The sequence below is a fragment of the Fukomys damarensis genome, unplaced genomic scaffold (assembly GCF_012274545.1).
Source record: "Fukomys damarensis isolate Sample0158 unplaced genomic scaffold, DMR_v1.0_HiC HiC_scaffold_30, whole genome shotgun sequence".
NCBI classification, from domain to species: domain Eukaryota; kingdom Metazoa; phylum Chordata; class Mammalia; order Rodentia; family Bathyergidae; genus Fukomys; species Fukomys damarensis.
Genome location: NW_022900942.1, coordinates 35,633,223 through 35,645,839, shown reverse-complemented (window position 1 = coordinate 35,645,839; position 12,617 = coordinate 35,633,223). Strand labels below are relative to the sequence as shown.

The 12,617-nt window shown below is 34.8% G+C and overlaps 1 protein-coding gene across 5 annotated transcripts in view; it reads right to left on the bottom strand.

Annotated features, from left to right (window-relative positions):
- The window catches only part of Dym (dymeclin), a 369,043-nt gene that overhangs the window by 211,891 nt on the left and 144,535 nt on the right, over window positions 1-12,617 (bottom strand). The window lies entirely within an intron of this gene.

The window sequence follows — 12,617 nt, the reverse complement described above, 5'->3', positions numbered from 1 at the left end:
TGAGACAGGCTCTCACTACGTAATTGAGACTGACCTGGAACTCACTATGTAGCCCAAGCTGGTCTCAAACAGTGATCCTCCTGCCTCAGCCTCCCGAGTGCTGGGATAACAGGCATGCGCCACCACGCCTGGTTTAGTCCTATATTCTAATTCTCAGAGATAGCCACTATTTAAATTACATACATTTCAAGTCTGTCTTTATATATGAAAACATATGCAGTTATAAGACAATTCTATATGCAAGTTTTATACCAATCCTCAGCAGCTAAATACTATAAACACTATTAAGTATTTCCATTAATATTATCAACATCAACACCATAGTTTTGGTGGTGCTCCAAGCAAAAACATTATACGAAAAAATAATTTTACAAAGTTAGGAAAAAATATTCATTATTTTCAGGCAAATACAGTAATGTCAAATACAGTAGTCATTATACACCTGTAGTTATTGAGCATTTGAAATGTAGTCTAAATTGTATTGCAATGTAAGTATAAAATATACAATGAAAACTGAAGACAACACAAAAAAGAATGTAAAATATCTTACTAACATTTTATTATTTATATGTTGAAATTATGGTATTTTGGATATACTAGGTTAAAGTTTATCACAAAAATTATTTTCACCTGTTTCTTTTTCTTTACTATAGTACCAGAAAACTGCATACCGTCATAGGGAACACCTGAACAGAGACACACAGAAGCAGGTACAGGAATGTTTACCGGGGATTACACATGTGACTTCTACTGAACAATGCTGTTCTGGAGCATCAAAGAGAATCAACTACCACTCTGTTACTGACAAACTATTAGAACTAACAGGTTTTGACATAGTTCAATGGCTAAAGGATAAAAATCAAAGCATCTACACAGAAGTAATGAATGACTAGAAGATATCCCAATCTCAATAGCAACACATAAAGTAAAATATTCAGGAAAAACCCAAAATACGTAAGACCTTTAGGTTGACATCTATAAAACCTGCTTGTAGGCCACAGAAAATCTGAATTAAAGTAGAGAGATAACATGTTTATGGGAAAACAACACAGTACTGAAACAAATATCAAATCTGCCCCAAATCTAAAATTCAGTATAACAACCGTCAAAATACCAACAGGAATGTATGATACTGTGTAATACAGTATATATAAAATATTGCTGGATAAAAAATGTGAGGAAACAAAGATATTTCTGAGAACTGCTAACCTGAGGGGGTATGTTCCCAGTCATGTGGCAAAATTTTCATAAAGCTAATCATTTAAAAATATGATTTTCATGCCTGTAATCCCAGCACTTGAACAAAGCTGTGAGTTTGAGGCCAGGCTGGGCTACATAGTGAGCTCAAAGTCAGCCTGGACTATAAAGACAGACCCTGTCTCAAAAACAAAGTATCGTTTTGGCAGTAATGTAGACAAATTAAGTTAAGAGAGAATTTAGGTTATGATAAAGGTAGGATTCTCATTCAGTACAAAATGCGTAATAATCTACCAATGTCCTTGGACCAATAAAATTTAATCATTTGCCTAGTATATAACTTTTAAAGTATATAGGTGCATCTTGAGGGAAGGAAGCCTTTTTCTGAAGCATCTAACAAAATCCAAGAAGATGTGAATAGTAGTAATTTGACTATTAAAATTATTTTTATGTAATGAAATATATCATAAAGTTATGACAAGTAATAGATGACCAGGAAATATTTTAAACATATTTAAAAAGGATTTACTTTTTAAAAAACAGATCTCCTATAAATCAAAAGAAAATAATTCAAAATAAAAATGAGTCATAAAAGTCCAAACAATAAAAGGAAAAAATATATAAAGAGTAAGATCATCCATGAGAATAAAAAATGTATAAAGACTGATAATATCCAATATTGTTAAAAGTAGAAAAAAATACCAAGAATAAAACATCAAAGTGGTACACAATACTTTGGAGGATTCTTGGCAGTTCTCACTGAAATTTAAAATGTACACCCTCATGGCGAACAAGTTTTTATGGTGATATGATAATCAAATAATAGTAACAATATAAACAATTACTGCTAACAATGATAACATAAAGTATGGCTAATCCAAAATAGGAATATAAGAGAGGCAGACAGTTTACATACTTGTGGGAAGCCAGCCATAGCCCACTGGCTTTTTGAAAGACAACATTTATTCCTTTTTAAGGACTGCACGTGTTAAACTTGTTTTGCCCTGCACGGAAGAAACCCAGACAGCCAAAGATCTGTAGGAGTCAGGTGCTGTTAACTCCATTTTGTTATGTTAAAGATCTGATGTTATCTATAGGAGCAGGTATTGAGGTTACTATGGTAATCCTAGCCCATAATAGTTCGGTCTTTTCCTTTAAAAGGCTGATGCCTGCCTGCAATAAACGTCGCCTTGATCAGACTCTTGTCTTGGCGTCCTTCCTTTCTCTCTGCCCCATCTCCACCCCGCTGCTCTTTCAGGTTTGAGGCACTGCGGGACAGTGCTCTGCGTCGCCGGTTCGCGACACATACTAACAAGGAAATGTCTTTATACTGTGAAAAAATCAAGTTGCAGGAAAACTGAGGTAATTCTAAAAACTACTTATCAAAGCCACAAATGTATCTGTGTGTATGTGGATATATGTAAATACATTTTAAAAAACAAGATGTTAACTAGCTTTGGTGGCATATGCCTGTAATTCCAGCTACTCAAGAGGCAAGAATATCACAAATTCAAATTCAGTCTAGGCAATTTAGCAGTACTGTCTCCAGTATTTTAAAAACAGGATGGGGATATAGTTCAGTGGTAGAGCCCTTGGGTAGCATAAGAAATGCCCTAGATTCAGTCCCTTTCTACTGCTCCCCTTAAAAAGAGGAAGAGAAGCACAGATAATAAGTGTACACAAAACAAGTAATAGGAAGCACCTTTGGTGAATAAAATAGGATTGCAGGGAATGAACAAAGACTTTTATTTTGTTTCATAGCTTAAGTTTTTTGCAATTATATATTCACTTATTTCTTTAAAAATACAATGTAAAAAAATGTTAAAATAGCCAGGAATAGCGGCACATGCCTGTAATTCCAGCACTCAGGAGGCTGAGATAGGAGGACTGCCACAAGTTGGAGGCCAGCCTGGGCTACACAGCGAGTTCAAGGCTAGCCTGGGGTACATAGTGAGACCCTGTCTCAAAAAACAAAAACAAAAAAGAATGTTAAAATAATAAGAGTGACCTTATCAGTACAGCACTATGCGGGACACAGAAAATCCTCTTAGAATATCATAAGTGAAAAAGACAAATCACAAAACAGAACATACATACAAATAATATACCCTACTTTTAAAAAAACAACTCTTATAACAGATTTATTCAAACATAACTTTAGCAATCAAAAAATAAGAATGTTACTAAGGGTAGGAGGAAAATTTCTGGTTACCAATCCCAGAAAATGTGTTGCAATAAGCTTAAAACTAGGGATACAGCCCTATAATTTTCATTTAAACAAAAAGGCAAGGGAGAAAGGAAAAGAAAGAGAAAAGAAAAAAATGGGAAAGGGAAACGAAAAGGAAAGGGAAAGCAATACAACCAATATGTTAACACCGGTTATGCCTTTGGAGAGGCAATGGATGTAACACTTCACTTTAATATTTATACATGTTGATGTTTATATTTCCTACAATGGTGGTATTATTCTCTTTAAAATAATTTTATTTAAAGAATTAAATGTTTCTGCTCCAGAAAGAGTATCTCTCATCAAGAAAACAACCAATAACAGCTGCGTGTGGTGGCACACACCTGTAATCCAAGCACTTGGGAGGCTGAGGCAGGAGGATCGCTGTGAGTTCAAGACCAACCTGGGCTATATAGTGAGTTCCAAAGTCTCAACTACATAGTGAGACCCTGTCTCAAAAAAACTCCAAAACCAAAGCAAGCAAGCAAGCAAGCAAGCAATAACAAATGCTGGCAAGGCTGTGGGGGACAAGGAAACCTTTTCCATGTTTGGTGGGAGTGTATGGAAATCAGTGTGGAGATTCCTCAAAAAATTAAAACCAGAGGTTCCATTTGACCCAGCTAGACCTCTTTTAGGGATCTTCTCAAAGAGTTAAAAGCATGACACCATTGTGATATATCCATATCTATGTTTACAGCAGCATAATTTAAAATAGTTAAATTTCAAAAACAGTCCATATGGCCATCAACAGATGATGGGTAAAGAAAATTCAATAGAATTATATAGAAGGAACTACTATTATGCCATCAAGAATGATAAATTGAGCCATTTGTAGGTAGATGGATACACTTCAAGACTATAATTTTATGAAATAAATTAATGAATGAATGAATAAGACACACAAGTTTAAATATCACAGTCTATCTTGTATGAGAAGCCCTAAGGGTTAAAAAGGAACAAAATGGAGGATAGATATTAGGAGTAGGGGAAGAACATGTTCATATGGTAAGGGGAACAGGGAAGCAGGGAGGTGAAGGGAAGGAAGGGATAGGGGTTAAAAAAGCAAAGAATGGAAGGAAAACAAAGCTGTAAATGGGAGAAGAAAAAGGATTGAAGGGAGGGAAGGAAATGGGAAGGGGGGAAAAAGAATTAAGATATATTATGTACAGGTACAAATTTTCTATGATGAACATGAGCACTGGGCATGTAGTAATAAAACATTTTTTTCCAAAAAGAATTAAATACTTCTGTAAAAATATTTAAAATAGACAGTTTTTACAAATAAATGAGAATGCCAATACAACATACAGGAATCTATGGGACACAATGAAAGCAGTTCTACGTGGAAAATTCATAACATAAAATATTTAAAATACTATAAAAAGCAAAATTAGCAACTGATAAATTTTCTAACTCCTGAACTAAGATAAGCAGATACTTCTTATTCCTTTATATTATAATTAGTTCAGTGAGAAAATCTGTTCATTTCTAATATTTTGCATTTTTACTGAAAATGACATAAACTACCTCTTTAAGAGCCTATCATTATGTCATTTCTTATGTAACTGTGGGCATACAAATCTCAAGTTTTTTCTATGATTCACCAGGATGGCTTTACTACCAACTTTTCAGATGCTGTTATGGGGAAAGAGGGCAGTATCCCCACTCCACCCAAATTTCAGAGGTCTCCAGAGGAGTATGAAGGGAGCTTCCAAGGCACATCTGGTGTAAAACTTCTGTGCTGGTTCAAAACTTGAGGCTCAGTAAGAATTTTTTAATGCACAAAGGATTTTAATATGAAGAAGACAGAAAAGTTTCTGTTAAGTGCTATGCTCTCTCCTTTTCATTAGAAATTTTGGATAAAAATTATCAATAACTATCTCACAAATTTATATTTATTCAAAACAATACTTATGATATAGGTTGAAAAACCTGAGACATTTAATAAGAAATTCAAAATTAATAAGAAAGTACAACCAGTAGCCAAGTACTAATTATTTGTTTTGAAATTGATTTGTTGTTTATCTTTAACATTTTTCAAAGGTTTAGGTCACTTCCTTCCACTCAGAGTTTGTTCCCAGACTGTCTACTCCTGTATCCATCACCATGTGTTCCAAGATTGCAAGCAAAGAAAAACACACTTAGAAAGTTTAGTGCACAACAAAAATAATCACAAAAGGCTCTCCAAAATAAAATATAAGTGGCTTGTTTTGGGGATTCTCTTCATAGCTGCTCATCTTCTTTCAGCACAACTCTACTCTTTTTCATCCTTCAATTTTTTCCAAGAGGGCTGAGAGCTGTTTATAGAGGAAACCCTTCTATCTAGACACACACACACGCACATGTGTGCGCACACATACCCATTCTCACCTCTTTCTGATAAACAGTACTGCAAAGGTGCCTTTCCTTACAGGGAGAAAAAGGCACCCTGCCATTGCCTACATTGTAGTTTAAACTGGCCCATAATTTTGGCCCAGAATTCTTCCAAATAATTTTTTTTTTCTGATCCAAGCCTCTGATCCATGACTCAAGAATCTCAATGGAATTACATTTTCCTGTTTGAGAGAAAATTTTTTCTTTCCACCAGAAAATAAGGGAAAGTTATAGTATATCTCTTTCTGTTCCAAAAACCAAATTAAGGATGGTTTCCAAAGATTTTTAATTATATCCCCTGGGTCTTCCAAATAAGCTCAAAATAAAATTCATCTAGCTAAAACTAAAAATGCACTAAAATGAAAAGAGCAAATCTGGTGTTGATTCTGTGTTTTAAAAGCACTGACTCATAAATATTTATCCTTAATAATCAAAATGGGATGAGGATACAAAATATGGGTAACTGAAACATCAATTAACATAATACTCAAGGAAAAAAGAACTCTCATTTTAAAAAATGTTGAATTCAAAATCAATATTATTTATTAAAATTTAAAGGGCTGGGGATTTAGTTCAGTGGTTCTGCCACTGCCTCATAAGCGCAAGGACCGGAGTTTGATCCCCAGTACCAAAAAAAAAAAAAAAAATTTAAAGAAATAGAGGTAAATGACTATTTTTTTATATTAGTAAATATGCTACTTATAACTATAATTGCTTTATTATATATAACAAATATGTTACAAAATACTAATTATCCACTCAGATATGTAGAAAATAAATGATACTAAACACTGTCAAGTACAGTTATAAAAATGACTATTTTTATATTAGTAAATATGCTACTTATAACTATAATTGCTTTATTATATATAACAAATATGTTACAAAATACTAATTATCCACTCAGATATGTAGAAAATAAATGATACTAAACACTGTCAAGTACAGTTATAAAAATCTGGGAAAAGTCATATTCATATATTTTTGAACCCATTACACTGTAACAAATTAGAGACCATGAGAAAATTAAGAAGGCAGGTCAGCTACTAGAGACATAGATGAAAATTTTATTAGCACTCTTTTAATCAATACCTATAAAAACTAATCAATCAAAAATATGTAATGAATACCTCTTATGAGTAGGCCCTATGCCAGAAGGCCAGAGTACAAACAAGGAAAGCTCATACTCTTTGAGGAAGCTAATATAACAAGAAAAGAATTCCAACAACTATTTTAATTGCCATAATGATCCAACAAATACATCTAACTCTTAAAACATTATGTTTTTCCTATGTAAGTGTAGTAAAATAGTAAGGGAAGAAAGCTTCATTAATACATACTGTGCCTTCCAGGACAAACACTGTAGCAGGCAGGTACCTGATCCCAATACCACGTTCCCACCTTCTTTTTGACAAATAAAACATGCTGGGATTTAGCTATAGGACTATACTTCCCAACTTTTCCTTCAGGAAATCACAGCCATATGACTAATTTCCCATATGTTTAGAGTTTGGTCAGAAAGTGGAACAGAAGAGAACTTAGTTGCTGAAAAAGAGTAGCAATAAAAAGCTAAGAATTTCAAAAGAGGACAATAGAAAAGATGGCCTGAGAGCATCACAAGAATCAGCAGGACTCCACACTTTGTTGCCTCCAAATTGTAAAGGTGAAAGACTGCTTTGAGAAGAGAGTACCATGTTCTAGAATGGCAGCAGCTTGGGGCTGGGTTCAGAGTACTCAGCAATCCAGGCACTCAAATCCTAGAGCCAAGAGAGAAAAAAGTCTGGCTACTGATCTAGCTGGTAACAGACCTTGGCATCACCCACATGGTGCTGGTTTTAGGTGTATGCAGAATATAAAAGTTGTAGGGTCACAAAGGCTTCCACCAAGATTTCAGAAGAAGGCCAGGTGGACTACACAGTACACCCATGAAAGGGCAGTGTGTGCAGCTTTGAGTGTGAAGCCAAACATGCAGTAGAGACCCCAGAAGATTGGAGAAGACAGGAATGTGGATTGTCTGAGGAAAGCAGCAAGGAGCAAAGCCAGCCCAAAAGACAATCCATGCCCTACTCACTGTAGCCTGGAGGCTAAAGAAAAAATTGATATGAAACAGATACAAGTAAAAAAACTTCAGTGAGGTCGGGGGCAGGGGTTCCCAAATACAATGGCCCTGTTAGAAAAAATAGCTCAGAAATCTGTAAATGAATAGAACTGACCACTGGTTTGTAAACTTTTTACATGTTTACATTCAAATGGCATGATATTCCACTCACTTCCTTTTTAAAGTTTTCTTTTTTCTGGCTTGGCAAATTCCTCAAGGGCCAAAACATAGTCATTTGTTGTAATTCACAAAGCAAGAGATAATTATTCTTTCCTCTCTGCTGTCACAGCACTTTAGTTACATCTCCTATAATGGTGCCCACCACTGCCTGACTTTGATTATACCAATACTTGCTACACACGCACTAGTCTTCTTGTGTACTCCCTGTTGAAAAAGAACGGTATCTTTTTCATGTTTTATATACCTTAGAGGACTTCAATTTTAAAATGTAATTGGTCAGGTCTTACACAAAATACTTGCTGAAGGATATTTTAAAAGTGTATAAAATACACAGATTTTGTATTGTTACTTAGAGGAAAAGCATATTGTTTTTAAGAGTTTAAAAATAGATATCAAAATGGCCTTATTTTATTATTTTTATCTTAATCTTTGAGAGAGGATCCCATTCTGCAGTTCAGGCTAGCCTCCAACTCAAGCTCCTGTCTCACCCCTTTAAGGGCTGGGATTTTAGGCATGTGCCACCACTCCTGGTTTGTAATCCCCTATTTTAAATTGTGCTATTTTACTGCTGGTAAGGGTTGTACGAAACAGTACTTTCAGACACTACAAGCAGGACTGTAAATAAGTACAATGTTTATGATGGCCAATCTAGCAATCAAAAGCATTTTTAAAAATTCACATTAATTGGCCCAGAAAAATAACAATTATCCTACGAAAATGAATACTCAGGTTAAAAAGTTTTTCATTTTAAATTGCAGTGAAAATGTACACTTACACACTTAAAATATCTAATAGGAAACTGATTATTTGTGGCATACTCATCAACACAATGGAAAATCATACTTTTGGTTAGAAATCCAGGCATAGCACCCAAGATAATCAACAGTGTTATTTTTTTAATACACAAATATCCTAGAATGTATCATTCCACTTAATGATTTTCAATGTTTACAAAGTAAAGTTTTATATTTACATCTCAAAAATTCACCAAAACATTTTGAACAAAATGAGATGGGGGGAAGGGTCAAGTTAAAAAAATAAGTTAAAAGGATAACTGTAATTTCGACATAGAATTGTTGAAAGTTTGAAAACTGAACTGCATGCATAAAAAGATGTATGTCTCAGAAGCTGCTGATACTGATGGTGTATCAAAGCACTATACCCAGTATAAAACTGTTCTCTATGAACAGGCACATATACTATACTTTCATTAGGTTTTTCATATTGAATCCTTGATTTTGCTGAGTGTCATACCCAAAGAAGCAAAACTGAGATGGTTGTGAAAGAAAACTGCAGTATCTAGGTATCTTTCAAAAAGAGTTAAAGACATCATACCACAGTGATGTACACATATCCATGTTTAGAGCAGCACAATTCATATCAGTTAAATCCTGGAAGCAGCCTCTACATTTATCAACAGATGAAAGGATAAGAAATTGTTATATTTATACATCATGGAGTACTACTCTACCATAAATGATACATCTGAGTCATATGTAGGAAAATGAATGCACCCTGAAACCATAATATTAAGTGAAGTAAATATCACTTCATTTCTCTTATATGAGAAACTCACATGTAAAAAATAAAAGACAATAGAAAAAAAAAGATGAAGAAAAAAGATATTGTAATCCAGTATGGACAATATATCTGAAAGTGCATTTGATCTAGTATAAATGTCTTATATAGTTTATGTTTTTTTGCCTATTAGTCTGGCTATTAATCTACATATGATATTTAACTTTCTAAAGACTTACAAATCTGATGATGGCAAAAAAGGGGAGATGGAGGGCAAAGGGAAAAAAGAATTGAGATGTATTATGTACATGTATGGACTGCCCATAATGAATATAATAATTATGTACTGCAAACATGTGCTAATAAATATTCTGGTAAAATTAACCGAACTGTGAACTATTAGGTATACAAGGGCAAGTTCTAATACATATTAACTATCCCTCACTTATTTCTACCCTTATTTTCTCCAAAAGTGTTATATAGATGTGTAGCAACTATAACTCTCATATGCTGTAGCGAGTATAAAGGCACAAATACTTTGGAAAGCTGTTTCATTTGCAATTATTAAAGCTGAATAACAATATGAAGAATAACATGGGATAGTCTTAAAATGGAATACATCGTAATAAAAATGAACAAACTATATTCCCAGTTTAAAACAGATGAATTTCAAAAATAAAAAAGATAAATGCAAAGAATATACAAGACAAAGTTCAAAACCAGACAAAATTAATCTATACTGTTAGAAGTCAGGACAATATTTTCTTTGCAGATGAAAGGGGAGAATGATGTGCAAAGTGTGAGAGAGAAGTCTCTGGCTTTACACATTCATTTTATAATAATATGATATAAACACTCATTACATGTGTATTTTTCAGTATGTCACACTTAAATATTTATCGCTAAGAAAAAAAACCCAATATGCATTTCTTACTGTAAGATGATGAGGATGAGGATGATGAGAGGTGTATACCATAATGCTCTATGAACGTGTTTACTGGAGCAACAGGTGATTTTTTTTTTCTCATTAGAATGCTTAGATTTCTAAAATAATTATACAGTAAAATACTAATGAAAGTTAGTCTAAAAATGTTAATAGGATACTTTAAGAAAAATATTTAAGAAATGAAGTATTGGTTTCATCAGAAAAAAACATACTTGATTTAAAAACTCATAAAATATATAGTCAAGTATTTTTTTCTTTGTAATCAACTTACATGTTCAGAAAATACAATCTTCAACTATTTTTGTCAGCTTAAAATAAATGTTAAATAGGCCCCGATCCACCCCAGGAAGGAGAACCATGCCTGCTCCCGACTCAGCAGCCATTGCTCAAGTGCCGGGAAGGTAGCCGCGCGGGCGCCCCTGTACCCCCATAAGCGCCCCCCTGCGCACTCTCAGTCATCCTGACTGTGCAAGTCTTTGGACCCACTCTGCAAAGACAGAGGTGGTCATCAAGGGTATTTTTCTGAGTTCCCAACTTTGAACATCTTTAAAAAAGGACGGGGGAAACCTGTAATAGAACGTTGTGGAGTTCAGCCATTCAGAAGGATGGGGAACTCAATCTGGGCCTTGCAGCCTGAGGTCAGTCAGCATCATGGGGTTCAGCAATCAGCTAACTGAGATCAGGGGTCTTGCATCCTTGCTCTGTCTGAGCCATTAAATGGTTAATATACTATGTTGAAAAGTTTGTTCACTGCAGACATGTTCTGGACTGCTTCTTGATTTCAATTTAATTCAAATGATTTAAGGGTGATAGACTAGTGACTACCACAGGTGGTCAGTGTCCAAGTTGTGCTTGATCTTAATGTGTCGCTGATTGTATCAGTTGGGGTAAAGCATTGCCGTTGATTTGATGAGCTGTTTTCTCTGATGTTATGAAGATGAGAATGTCTGTGGGTCGTTAGAGACACAGAAGCTAGGGTGCAACTATATCAGGAAGATTTGGGTGATAATCCAGAGATTAAACCAAGGACAGTCTGACAACAAAAATTAAAATGAGAAAACACTTAAGCAACACACAAGGACAGACTTCCAGTTCACCAACGGCAAACCGTAGGGCAAGTGAGGATGAAAAGGCCGATAGTGAACCACCAGGACACCCTGAACTCAAAGCACAGGAAGTAACAAAACAGATCAATCAGGCTCTAGAAAAACTCAAAACAGAAATAATTTCCCAGATAACCATAGAGATAGTGAGCAAAATGGAAGTTGTGATTCGAGACTCTAGGGCAGAAACTGACAGAAAAATAGATGAGCTCAGGACCATGATAGAAGCCATGAAGGCCCAGCATAAGAAAGAAATGGAAAAAATAAACGCCCAATATAGGAAAGAAATGGAATTCATAAAACAGATTCAAACAGATATCCAGGAGATTAAACACTCTATTGAAAGTGTACGCAACAGAATAAAAGAATGTGAAGATAGGCTCTCAGATATAGAAGATAAGATTGCAGTCAGTGACCAGGAAAAGAGAGGTCTCTTAAAAACAGTAAGAGATCATGAGAAATCGATCCAACAACTCCTAGATGATGCAAAGAAGAATAACATAAGACTGATAGGAATACATGAAGTAGCAGGAGAAAATACAAATGACTTAAAAAAGCTGTTTGCAGAATTAATGACAGAAAACTTCCCAGAGGGGAAGAAGTTGACATTCAGATAACTGAGGCATATAGGACCCCAACTAGCTACAATCAAAAAAAATCTACACCTAGACATATAATAATCAAGATCCCAGAAACTCAACAGAAGAACAAAATACTACAAGCAGTAAGAGAAAAGAAACAAATCACATACAAAGGAAAGCCCATCAGAATCAAAGCAGACTTTTCAACACAAACCCTTGGGGCAAGGAGAGCCTAGAGTGAGATATTTCAAGTACTAAAAGAGAACCAACCTAGACTGATGTATACAGCAAAACTCTCTTTCAGAATGGATGGGGAAATAAGACACTTCCATGACAAAGAACACCTGAGAAACTACATGAATACCAAACCAGCACTACAAGCAATTCTAAACAA